Below are 13,847 nucleotides of genomic sequence, written 5' to 3'. Positions count from 1 at the left end.
ATCATTAGGTACTGCAATCATGTACTAATAAAAAAGAAAAATCAATAAGATTCCATCCATTTCAGGTTCAAGGATGCAAAATTGTCAGCATTTCATTTCAGAGGAGAGTCCCTAAGACCCTTGCTTAAGAAAAACCTTTTAGGGAATTGGTTCCCCAGGATTCATTTCACTTTGCCCAGCCATCTGAGCCCTCAGAGGTTGTGGCAGCCATGGTCCAAGGGGGCCTGACTGCTCTCCACACTGGTGGCAGATCTTGGTATTATTTGGGTGATGCTGGCTTTACTGGTGTGCAGAGTGCAATAGTTGTGGTATCAGTGAGGCATTCACCTTGATTTCAAAGGAAGGCTTAGAAGGCCAGGCAAGGAGCCTGTGAGAGTACATGCATGCAAAAGGATGTGGAAATAAAGCAGAAGGTGCACCAGAGTTCAGGATGTCAGAGATGCCAGGAATGTGGGATGTCTGCCAAGTGTAGCTCCAGGTGATGATGGAGCCAGTTCCAGGGAGAGGATGCAACTGGACTGCAATGGGTTACAACTGGCAAGGTCCTGGGGTGCAGCTGCCCAAGCCCTTTGGTATTTGCTTTGGTCCCGCTCTTTTCTATCTCCTAATTTCTTCCTTCTGGAATGAAATGTTTACCTTGTACTTTGTGGTTATGTAATTTGTTTTTTATTTTATAGAAGTTGCCTTTAGTTCCACAGAGACCTTTAGTTGGGCTTTTGGAAAGTGCTGTAACTGCTGAGACTCTGAGGCTATTGCATTTCCAGTTGGGCTGGTTGTACCAGGCTGGGTGGAAGTGTGAACTTGGTGTTTGTGTCTGGAGATTAAGTATGGTTGGAGGAGATGTGTTCGAGTGTGAACCGGATGAAGCGTGGGCCATGAGCATTAACTATGTCATGTTAGTTTGAATGGATCGAGACTGCCTGGCATGTTCTTGAAGCCTGCTCTTGGGTGTGTCTGGGTTGATCGTGAGGTGTGATCCCAGATACATCTACTGTCCCTTCCACTTTCTTGCCTGACACTGTCTCCCTGCTCTGCTTCCCTGCTGCTGTGAACTGAGCAGGTTGGCTGTACCATGACTTTCTACCAGGAGTTTCCTGCCCTCGAGCCTTAACCAACACTCAGTTATTCTTTTCCTCAATCCACCCAGAGATAAGTTAAAATAGTTCATTTTCATACCTCTCTTAGAATTGTTGATTGTTTCTATTCTTTGTTTCTTGTAACTTGACATTGCTTTTTCTTCCTAATTACACATTTATCATCAGGCTCCTCTATTTATCATCCAATGCTCCTCTCTGCATATCTGTTATAATTGGAAGTAGAATTTTGAGGCATTTGTAATTTTTCTTCCAGATTTGATTACCACTCTCATTCCATCTACTGGGCAATAGCTCTGGCCATGCATCCTTGAAACACAGTATTTCTTTTTTTTAAAACTAGCGAGCAAAAACAAACCATCAACATTGCCTTTGGATCTCTTGAGTTGTGTACACATTCAGCACACATGCTGGTCAGGAGCTGTGGATGAAAACTTTTTCAACAAACTCATCAGCCAGTCAATGTCTTATGACTTCAAGGAAAGCTTGCTCATTCTGATGACAACCCCATCTGCAATTAAGTCAGCTATGGGTAAAGTCATTGTCTGACAAGGCCAAGCAAAATCTTCAGAGGCCCAGGTAAATGTGAGCAGCCATCAGAGCCAAGAGTCCTCTCACTTGAGCCCTCATAGCACAAAGTTTGTAAAGCATGTCAAATTGAAAACTTAAAGCATCTTAGGGTGTTCTTCCTAGTCAGTACATTCCGTTGTAAGATCGAGTTGTTTTGCACCATTTATTTCCTGACTGAAATGGCTTCTTGATGTCACTGGGATGACCACATATCCAGAGTGTAAAATCTGGGCCTTAGAGACTTTGTGTACTGCTTAGATCTCATTGAGTGCATATAAGCTAAGTCACACTCCGCTCATTTACATGTTTACACACCCCACATTTTTTCCTGCCTACATAGGGATGTGCTTTGTTCAGTGCACGGGGTCTCTCCCACACCAGTAAGTACCCTGGGTGTGTTTCTCTGTTTATTCTGAACACAGAATCCATACTCGCTGCTTTGTGTAGAATTTCCATGCATGTTTTATTTAGTTTGTGGTAAGAAAACTTTCAGATATTTGTACATTAAACATGAATATTCATCTCACATTGGTGTTCCATGGATAATAATCTTTTCTCTCCAAATTGTTTGTGCTTTTTAACTTATGAATTTGATGCCTTTAAATGTCAGGCCATACAGTAACTTTCCAAATACATTCTCACTTATTTCTCTTAGATACAAATAACCCACGATCTGAAAAGAACTTCTCTACAACACATCACAGTCAAAATCCTATAACTCCAACACAATTAGAGAATTTTAAAGGCTATTAGAGAAAAGTAATGACTGATTTATAAAAGTAAACCCACCACAGTTACAGCAGATTTCTCCACACAAAATGTAGAAGCCAGGAGATCTTAGAGTAAAGTGTTTTAAACCCTAAAACAATTTCAAACTCAGACTGATGTATTCTGCAATAAAATTTTTCAAAGTTGATGGAGAAATAAAGTCCTTTCATAAAAAAGAACTTTAAACCATCAAATGAGCACTCAAAAAATTTCCTAAGAATATCCTAGAAAGAGACAATGAAGTCAACAATGGCAAAAAGGCCAATAGAATGAATGTACCAGGTGGGGTAAGCAGTGAAACAGAGGGGAAAAGGGAATAGGAAAATAATTCAATGATGGGAATAAGTCAATACTTTTAGTAATAACACTCAATATGTATGCTGTATGCAAAAAATCCCCCATTTAACTCAAAGGGAAATTCATAGAATAAAAATCAAAGGCTAGTAAACAATATTCCATGCAATGAGAGAGAGAGAAAAAAAAAGGCAAGTGTAGATATTCTATTTTCAGAAAAAATGGACTTAAAGCCAAAAGTGATTGGAAGAGGCACTGGTCATAACATATTGGTTAAGGGAAAAACTCAACAAGAAAAGGTAACAATTAAAATACATATGCTCAAAACTCTGGCACAGCCAACTTCATAAAACAAACAGTACTGGGCATAAAAGATCAGACAAAAATCATAATTTTAGAGGGAGTTCTCAGTATCCAACTATCAAAAATATATATCAGTTAGCTTAGGTATCAGCAAAGAAATATCAAAGTTGATCCAAATCTTTTAACAAATGAACTGAATAGATGTCTACAGTGTTCTGCTCAACAACAACAGAATACACATTCTTCTTGGGAACATATGGAATTTTCTCTGAAAGAGACCACATACTAGCCAATGTGGCATGCATAAGTAAATGTAAAAGAATTGAAATATTGCACACATTTTATAAGATCATAATGTGATGAAGCTAGAAATCAATGGCAAAAGAAACTACAAAAATTATGTAAAAACATGGAAATTAAATAATATACTCTTGAATAATCATTGGGTCACTGAAGAAGTCAAGGTAGAAATTTATTCCTAGAATCAAATGGCAATGCCAGTACAGTGTAACATGCCAGAACCAATATGACACAACGAAAGGAGTCCCAAGATGGAATTTTACAGCTGTGAACACCCAATCAGGAAAACAAAGCAATGCCTATGTAATTAACTTAATGATGCACCTCAAAAACCTAGACAAATAAGAACAAACCAAAATCAAATATATGCAAGTAAAAAAATTATAAAGATCAGAGTAGAAATTAATAAAATTGAGACAAAAAATTAAATGAATGAAAGAACTGGTTCTTTGAAAGTATAAACAAAATTTGATAAACCTTAGCCAATCTTACAGAAAAAAGTGAAAAAAAGAGACCCAAATCAAGGCAAGTAGAAATGAGAAAAAAAAAAAAATGAAATCACAACTGTCATTCATTGCCAAAAACTAGAACATTACTAGTAACTACTTTGAAATCCTATGCACCAAATGAATTCAAGAATCTAGAAGTAATGGATAGAAAATCTGAATTACCAAAACCAAAACAAGAATATATAAAAACTGGAATAATCTAACAACAAGCAATGAAATTGAAGCATTAATGAGAAATGTACCAACCAAAAAATTCCAGGAGCTGATTGACTGCCACTGAATTCCAAAAGAACTTCAAGGAAAGTCTAACACCAATACTACTGAAACAGTTTAATGAAATTGAAAAAGGAGTGCTTCCTAAGGCATTCCTGGGAAGCTAGCATGAACCTGATTCCAAAATCAGGCAAGTACTTACCCTCTTAAGAAAAGAAACATGGACCCCCATTTTAGTGAACAGAGATACAAAAATCATTTACAAGATACTGGCAAATGGAATGCAACAAAGCATTAAAAAGATCATATATCATGACCAAAAGGCTTCATTCCAGAGATGCAAGGATAGTACAGCATATACAAATCAATAAATGTCATATATCACATCAACTGAAACATGGACAAAAATTACATGATCATCTCAATACATACAGAGGAAACTTTTAACAGAATCCAGCATTCATTTATGATAAACATTCTGAAGAAAATATGTTCAGCAGAACCTTATCTCTATTTGATAAAAAACATTAATGACAAACCTACTGCCTACAGCAGTAATGGTTGTAGAGTCAAGGGTCCAAACTGAAACCCAAAACTCACTTATTTATCACAAAGTGCCAACAATGCAACTAAACCTGAATACTGAGGTTTTAGTTTAGAAGAACAACTCATACATTAGCATCTTCTGTCTTAAAATAAAAGCAACAAGTGCCATTTTCATCACTGACCTACATCTTTCTCATTAAAGTCAGGAAAAAGACAAGGATGTCCATCATCATCATCACTTCTATTTAATATATTACTTGAAACATTAGCCAGAAGAACCAGGCAAGAGAAACAACAGAGATAAGTGTAGTAAAGGAAGAAGTCAATTTATTGTATGCAGATGACATGATCCTTACACAGAAGACTCAAAAATTCCACCAAAAGACCCTTAGAATTACTAAATAAATTCATTGATGAAACAAGGTACAGATAAACACAAAAATCAACAGCATTATTGCACACAATAATGAACTCACTATGGAAAATGTTAGGAAAATAGAATCACAATAGCATCAAGAAAATTAGGAATGACCTAATTAAGGAAGTGAAAGACCTCTACAATGATGATAGTATTTCTAGAAAGGAGATTGGAGGGAACACCAGAAAATGGCAAAATATCCCCTGTTCCTGGTAGGTTGAATCAATATAGTCAAAATGGCCATACCTCCAAAATTGATATACAGATAAAATTCAATCCCAATCAAAATACCAACATAATTCCTCAAAAAACTAGCGGAAAAATTATAATATTCATATGGAACCAGAAGAGATCCAGAATAGGAAAATCAATCCTGGGCAACAAGAGCCAATCAGGAGGTGTCACAATCCCTTATTTCAAGTTATACTACAAAGCTACAACAATAAAAACTGCATGGTACTATGACAAAAAACAAAAATAGAGAAGTGGTTCAAAGGAACACAATAGAAGATGTAAAAAGAACCCAAAGGGCAGTCATCCATCTGATCTTTGACAAAGGGGAAAAAAACAAGCTGGAGCAAAGACCGCCTCTTTAACAAATGCTGCTGGGAAAACTGGCTATCCACATGCAGAAGATTGAATCTACACTTATATGTAGCACCATGGTTTAAACTAAAATCAAGACAGATCAAGGGTAGAAATGTTAAATCACAAAAACTCTCTTGGAAGATAAAATAGGTACAATTCTTGAGGATATAGGTGTAAGCAAGCACTTTCTAAACAGAACTACAATTGCACAAGAAATAATACTAAAATAAAAAATGGGATCAGAATCACGCCAAAAAGCTGCTGCATAGCAAAAAACAACCCACAAAGTGAAGAGACAAGCTACAGATGGGTAAAATACTTTTCCAGCTATTCCTCAGATAGAGGACAAATATATAAAGAGCTCAAAGGCACTAGATCTCCCCAAACACTTGACCTAATCAAGATAATAGGCCACCAAAATGAATAAACATTTTTCAGAAGAGTTATAGATGGTCAATGTTGACCAGAAGAAATGTTGAATGGAAGAAGTGTTCAATATCTATGGGCATTAAAGAAATGCAAATTAAAAAACACTGAGATTCCTTCTTCCAGAAAGAATAATTATTATCAAGCAATCAAATAATAACAAGTGGTGGTGAAGCTTTGGGACAAAAGGGAACTCTTCTGCATAGTTGGTAGGAACATAAACTAGTACAATCACTGGAGAGAACTGTATGGAGATTCCTGAAGAAACTAAAACTAGAAATTCCATTTGGCCGAGGTATTACTATTCTAGGAATATTCCAGAAAGTATCGAGGATATCATATTACAGTGATATATGTATACCCACATTTATCGCAGCACAAGTTATGATAGCTAAATCTTGGAAGTGGCCTATATGTTCATTCACAGATGAATGAATAAAAAAAATGTTGTACTACTGTGACATAAAACATGGTAAGCTTGAGTCCTAGTAGAAAATGGATGTACCTTGGCATCATAATTTTAAGAAAAATAAATCAGATACACAAGCTTCAATATCACATATCACATGATTTCTCTTATATGAGAAATCCCAAATAATAATTTAAACAGCAAAATTAAAGGAAACGGAGATACATCTTTTTCAAATGTGAAGGGGACCAAGATACGGAGGAAGGGGGAGGGACTGACAGGAGGAAAGAGTTTTGACTCGTAAGCAGAATTTAGGGAGGAAAATGTGAGAAATAATTTTAGAAATAAGAAACTGTAAGTGTAAAGGCTCATGGTTTAAAAAAAGTTGATGAATCACTTAAACATTTGAAAAATCATTTTGCGTGCTAGGAGTGTTGGCCAAGGCAAGCTGAAAGACTGAGTATTGTCACTGAATTATATAATTATAAACATGTAGCTCAAATTTTCAATCTCGTAGCAAATAGAATGCACCTCAAAATCTAAAGATGTAGAGTCTTGTTCAGCAGCTGTGTCAGGCACTGTCTTGGCACATATGAGCTTGGCTTTAAGGGTTTGTCTTGGTCCACATTTGCCAGAACCCTCAATCTTATTAAACCTACTCAAACTCCAATGACTGCAAGATATTTTACTACAGCAGCATGGTCACTCTGTTTCTGCTTGAAATAGCAAGTGATTTTGCCTTTAGAAAACAGCTTATCTTTTGTGAGAGACATTGCAGTTATCCTTATTATGTGTTACACACTTGGTACTTAATCTGTGATGAGTCCTCTTTTGTTTGTATACATACTTTATTAATTTGCAAATTACACAAAGATTTGTAGAGCAAATTTTCTGGATAGTATGTAGTGCTTAGAGTAATGAGACAGGCAAAATCATCACTCATGGAAGACAGGCAATAATCAGGCAAACAATCCAATATCATAAATTTACCAAAATGTAAGCAAATGTATGTGCACATTTATGTATACCCACATGTAAGTGAAGGATGACAAGATATTTACTTGGCATGGTCCAAAAAGAAATTTCTGTGAAGAAGGCATTTACACAGTGTCTGCTTCTGTAAAAAGTCTTATGAAGAGTTGGGATGTAGCTCACAGGCAGAGAGCCTTTGCTTAGCATGCATGAGGCCCTGAATTGTATCATCTATGAAACAATAAAATGAAACCAAACCAAAGCAAACAAACACACTGGAAAACATGGAGAAGCATTAGTGGCACCATTTTACAAATGAATAATCGGAGTCAGAGAGATCGTATAAATCACATAATAAATGGTTCACCGTATTAAGTGACAGTGCTAAGATTAAGTCCAAGTACTAGTTTGCCATTGAGTTTATTCTTTTTGTATTACATTTTCCCTTACAATAAATTTCTATGCACTTTCCTGAACCATAGCTACTTATCTTTCCTTGTGTGCCCTAGAAAAAAGCCAGTAGCGTGTTTCATCTCAAATATTTGGAAAGCACTACCTCTTCTTTGAGGATATAATAACAACTCTCTTCCAATTTACTCAACATTGACATTTCCTGCTTGCCAGGAATTGAGTGTGAAGTGAACAAGAGACCCGATCTTTGTCCTTATAAAACATGCTGTCTCATGACAAAGTGCTCATTTCTCAGTTATCATGGTAAAGCTGTTTGTAAAAACTACATGAAAACTTAGCAAATTAAACATCGGTTATTTTCTTATTAGCCTCTGTGTAGACTTAATCCTTTCTTCGTGCTACATCCCTTAAATCCATCACAGGTACATTTCCATGGACACGACAGGGCTATTTAAAGATGTAGGAGACCGGACACGTGTGCATGCTTTTAAAACGTTTTGCCTGAGGTAAGTTCTATAGCCATGACTGAAGGGGTGGGGAGGATGAAAATTATGGGTGAAGACTATGAACACAAGGAGGACATTAACTGACAATCCTAATGTAGTCAATGAACCACAAGGAATTCGTACTTTTTTATGTAATGCATACAACATAGTTTATAGATTTTTTGTTATCCAGATCATTTAAATAGAATACACTATGTTGTAAGTTGTCAATGTAAATATAAAAATCTAACCACACGATGGCAAATATTTTGATATGTATTAGACAATTATAGAAATATGAATAATCTTCATTCTACTCATTCAGCAAACATCAAATAGCAATAATGACAGTGTGATGACCTACTGAACGCTTTCATTGAGGATGTTTGCCCACAGTTGTTACTTAGTTTGGAAGGTAAATAAACCTTATTAGTGTTGACGTTTTTTCCGCTGCCTTTTCTTTTTTAATTGCTTAGAAAATTGTTGAATATTCAGTGACCTCATATCAAATTATCAAATTATAATCTCGCAAAAAATCACTGTGACCAAAATACAATGGTAATCATTGCATTCATTAATACTGGCCTCAGTTGACCTGATTGTCTAGCACATCTATGACCCCAGTAATAATCTAATTCTAAAACCAGCTGGGCCCTGCTGTCCTAGTGTGGTCTTTAATTGGGATACATTACTTGAATTGAGTAGAGGCTGCTGAGCAGATTGGTGAGACTCTGGCTGTGTCTGGATGGCAGATGGGTAGGCCACAAACTAAGGAAGGAAGACCCCTCCTGGATCTGGGCAGCATCAGCCAATAGAAGTGTACCCTGGATGGAATACAAAGGAAAAAAGGAATCTCCCTTTTCCTTCTCTGAGGAGTTCTGGTTTTCAGCATTGCCTTTGGACATTTGCCTTTAATTCCCTTCAGCCTCCAGTGCAGTCTCTTCTGCCTTCCATTGCAGACCCCTGGGCTTGCCCAATGGTTGTGCTCCACACTGCAGGGAGCTCCAGGCCCTGAACCTTTGGGGAGATCCTCAGGCTCTCTGGCACACAGATGGTCATTTTATACTTACACCCCTGATTCTCCAGGTGGCTGTTGTAAGTCTGCCTGCTTAATCCTTTATGTAATTAAATATTACATTATATTTTATACTATATCTGTTCCTCTCTAATAACCCTAACTGATGTGCCTACTCAAAAGATAAATTAGAAGTTAGTATCACAGATGTGGCTGTTCAATGTGAAAAATTGGTGTTTACAATACTTTCTTGCACACTTTTATTGATAGAACTTTATAAATAGTCTGAAATGAAGTTAAAAGGAATGTCACCAGTCCTGCTTTGCTAACTCTGACCCCCTCTCTTGTGGACTGGAATAGCTAAATATAAACATCCTGAAAGAAAATGCTACATTTGGGTCAACACTGAACTGTCTTGTGGCCATGATTTGTGATGGGAACTATGGAAACTAGAATGTCTTATCACCTAAAATGAGGTCATGATTGTAAGACTCCTATAAAAGGCAGATTGTAACCCAACCCAGGGTTGGTCATTTGGCACAGCCTTTGGTGCAGGCCAACCCTTTGCTAACAAAGTAAACGTTTATTTTTTCCACTTCCAGTTCCTCCCACAATATTATAACATACTACATTAGTTTTCAAGGACAGCTGCCACAGAGTGCAACAAATGGAGGGAACTTAATAGCAGAAATTATTTTAAAATAGTTCTGAAGACTAAAGTCTGAGATGAAGGTATTAGTAAGATTGGTTCATTTTCTTTGGCAAATTGAGAGGATGAATGTGCTCCCTGCTGATATCCTACTTTCTAGGGATTTTTTTTGACAGTGATTGGTGCTTCTGGGCTTTTAGAAGGATTATTATAATTTTTTGCATTATATTTACATAACACTTTCCTTTTGTTTCCAAATTTTCCTTTTTATGATGACTCAGATCATATTGGATAATAGCCCAAGCTAATAATCATATCTTAGCTAATTAAATCTGTAGTGACCCTATGTCCAGATAACCTCATATTCTAAGGTCTGGGAATTAAGACTTCAGCATAGGAATATAGTTGTGGTCATAGTTCAATTCAAAATGCACACTTTAAAACTTCAAGCTAAGCAGAGGCTTAATATTACTATTTTTAAAATTCCTGTGACACTAAAGGTTGATTTCCGTAATGAGATATGGATGTAAGCAAATGGAAAACAGGCTACGATTTCCAATCATCATCCATTGCTAGGTGTGAATCTATAACAAATGCCCCATAAAGAGGATCCGAGGAGGAAGTTTGAGTTGCCTTAGATGTTGCAAATCATAAATCAATGGTGAGTTTCTGTCTGGATGTTTGGAATCAGGACCCTGTCTTCTATCTTTGCAGCTCTGTCACAATTACTTCTCTCGTTCTTTCACTTGACCTCCAGATTTCTGTCCCTTTGGGTTATGAAATGTCTAGATAAGATGAAAATAATGGTGTGGATTCTACAGAGATTGTCTGAAATGAACAGTTAGTAAGGGTAGAGCTCAGAAATATAAGCTCACCTAGGCAGTGGATTTGAGTTAGACTTGGGACACAGAATAGAAACTGAATTTAAAGAATACCCCATAATTTATTTAAAGAATAACTCCCAGTATTTCTTCTAGCTTTCTCCCACTAAAGTAGAAGTTTCTCTTATTTATTGGCAGGACAATCAAACCTTGAGTTCAAATAGAGACATGGAAAATGATTTTTCTCTTTCATAATGATGTAACTGACAGAGGGGTGCAAGCAAGACCTTGCTGAGATCAGTTAGAAGCTGTGCAGAGTTGGCTGAGCAATGAGTGACAGTGTTTTATGTACTGAGAGCCAGAGGAGAGGAGTTCTTCTGGGGAGGGTGACAATGGATGTAGAACATTAACTCTTATTTCAGAAAGTAGCAACTAATAAATAATGGTTGGATCCAAGATCTTTCAAAAAACCATAATTTTAAACTTTATGCAAATTATATAGCTGTATTACGTCTGAGCTGAATAGCTTCATAACTAAATATTTTGCAACTCATTTCTTTGTTTCTAAGTGTATTTCTATGCACAAACATTTTAAAATTATGAGATGTCTGAAATGCTGATTATGCATTTCATGAAATAGTTACTGTCTTGTTTGGTTAACAAAGAGACCAATGCTCAGAAAATTTGTACAGCTATCTGTAACAGAAAGGAGAAAGTTTATTTTTTTCAGCTGGTACAAGTTATTTCAGGGAGAAACCTATCTTAGTTGAGGACATAATTCCATAGGATCCTTTGGAGTAGTTACTCAGTGTCCAGAACATGAAAATAGGTAGACTCCTGTACAGATCATGGGTTAATATTTTCAAATTAAAGATGCTGGAGGGAATTTCAGAGAGGTGGGAAGACATCAAAAGAGCCCTAGCCTCAGGTTCTTCTCTATGTTTTCCTTCATCCATGTTTCAGAAAATTTTTTAACCCCTTGAAATGCTGATATTGAATATATTTTATTTTGAGTTGAAGGTACAGGGTTTTGCCTTGTTAAACAGTTATTTAACTTAAAATATTTGTTTTGACTTATAAAAATAAACTTGTAGGGCCAGGGAGTTATCTCGTGGTGCTGTGCATGCTTTGCAAGTGCAAGGACCTGAGTTCCATCCCTGGTACTGAAAAAATAAAAACAAAAACAAAAACAACAAAAAAACCACTTGTAATAAATATTCTGTAAGTCACTCATTAATGAGAGAACAAATAAGATATTGTAAGCTGTGCAAAAAAATTCAAACAGCATGTACTCAAATTATAAAGACAGTTAAGGATGCCAAAATTATTTTATGAGTACTGTTTGTGCCAGACTGTCTACTCCCAGTGGGAAATAGGGAGAACGCTTTCCCCACTGGCCAGAATGCACTTATGCATCAGTGAATAAGGACTACTCTGGTATTTCTATCAGTTTATGCAACTGACAGAGTTGACAAATAAGTAAAAAACAAAAAGGACATAGAGAACTCAGAAAGGTATACTACAAAGGACTCCATGATCATCTTGCCCATTTCAAAATATTTCAGTTTTTCCTGCCAGTTTTAGATTGGTGCAAATGCACTAAGGCGACAACTTGAAGCAGGTTGCTGAGTCATAGAGAAACCCAAGGAACTGAGTATTTGGGAATCATTGTCAGTCCTCAGGAGTGCTCTGGGTTTGGCGAGAGGTTGGAATTGGAGTTCAGGCCAAATTTTACTCAACTGACATACGGTTTGCATTTTATGGCTCTTAGAGTGGTTAAGTAGGAAGTTGGGAGGAAAAGCACAATCTTCTCCCTCCAATTCCATTGCAAAATTCACAGAATAGAGTATTGATCTGAACAGCTTCAAAACTTTCTAAAGAAGAGCTTTTTTTAAAAAAATGAGTTTAAATGATTTTTGAATGATATTGAAATGAGTATTTTCTGCTTAAATGCAATACAGGCTGAAAAATTATGATTTTTAAAAATCTAAATAATGAATTAAATGAATGAATAAATAAATAAATAAAATTTGTGAGTTCAGTTAAGTCCTGCAAAAAGATGCAAGTCCCAGTCACCAGTACCTGTGAACATGACCGTATCTGGAAATAGTCTCTGCCAATACAATGACATTACAGTCAGGCCGGATTGGTGGGGATCGAATGCGTGATTCAGCACCCAGTAGCATGTGAGGAAAGGAGTAGACAGAGAGCCCGAGCGGAGACGTGTGGGGAGGGCCGAGACCACAGCAGCGCACCGGGCGCAGCTCCCCACCCTCAGCCACTGAACCCGGGAGGCCCCGCCACGCTTTGACTTCAGATCGGTACTTTCTGGACCATGGAGGATAAATCCACGCTGTTTTAAGTCATCCTGTTTGTGAAATGGATGTGAGGCAAAGATTTCGCTTGACTCCATGACAATAACGAATTATCCAAGACCTTTTAAAAAACCTTTCTTTTCAAAATCTTTTAACCTTATAATAGCCCTGACATCATTCCATTTAAAAAAATAATATAAAGAAGCTTATAATGAATGAGACATTGAATACAAAAAGGTAGCCAGCCTTAAGTTTTTGGTGAGTATGACTCATGACGAAAGAAAGCACAATGGCAGAAAGGTATCTCCAGATTCAAGCAGGGTATCATCATTTTTTTTTTTATAATTTTCCAGATCAGAAACCCAAACGGGAAGCTGAATCAAGATATTTCCTAACAGCTGAAGTAACAGAGTTGCATGAAGTTTTCACAAATTGAGACTATACAACTTGATCCATTTTCCTGTGCTATAAAAGAACACCGGAGACCCGATAAGTAACACAGAAACGACGTCTGATTCACGATCAGCCTGGAGGCTGGGGGTCCCAGAGCGGGGCACTGGCTTCACTCACTCCATCCCAGCAGTGCCACGGTGGTGATGAAACTGTAACATAAATATCAGAAAGGAAAAACTGCCTTTAATCATAGTACAGGTAAGAGCGGGGAAAATGAGAAAAGATAGCTAGTAGAGGATCTACTTCACAATGTCCGAGTTCCCTTGTGAGCACACACTGCTTTGGGAA

General features: G+C 36.9%; 1 pseudogene; it reads left to right on the top strand.

Moving 5' to 3' along the window:
* LOC104875645 overlaps positions 1 to 13,841 on the top strand; it is a 67,326-nt pseudogene extending 53,485 nt beyond the window's left edge.
* The last annotated feature ends 6 nt before the right edge of the window (positions 13,842 to 13,847 follow it).

The sequence above is a fragment of the Fukomys damarensis genome, unplaced genomic scaffold (assembly GCF_012274545.1).
Source record: "Fukomys damarensis isolate Sample0158 unplaced genomic scaffold, DMR_v1.0_HiC HiC_scaffold_121, whole genome shotgun sequence".
NCBI classification, from domain to species: domain Eukaryota; kingdom Metazoa; phylum Chordata; class Mammalia; order Rodentia; family Bathyergidae; genus Fukomys; species Fukomys damarensis.
This window is presented reverse-complemented; position numbering and strand designations above follow the sequence as displayed.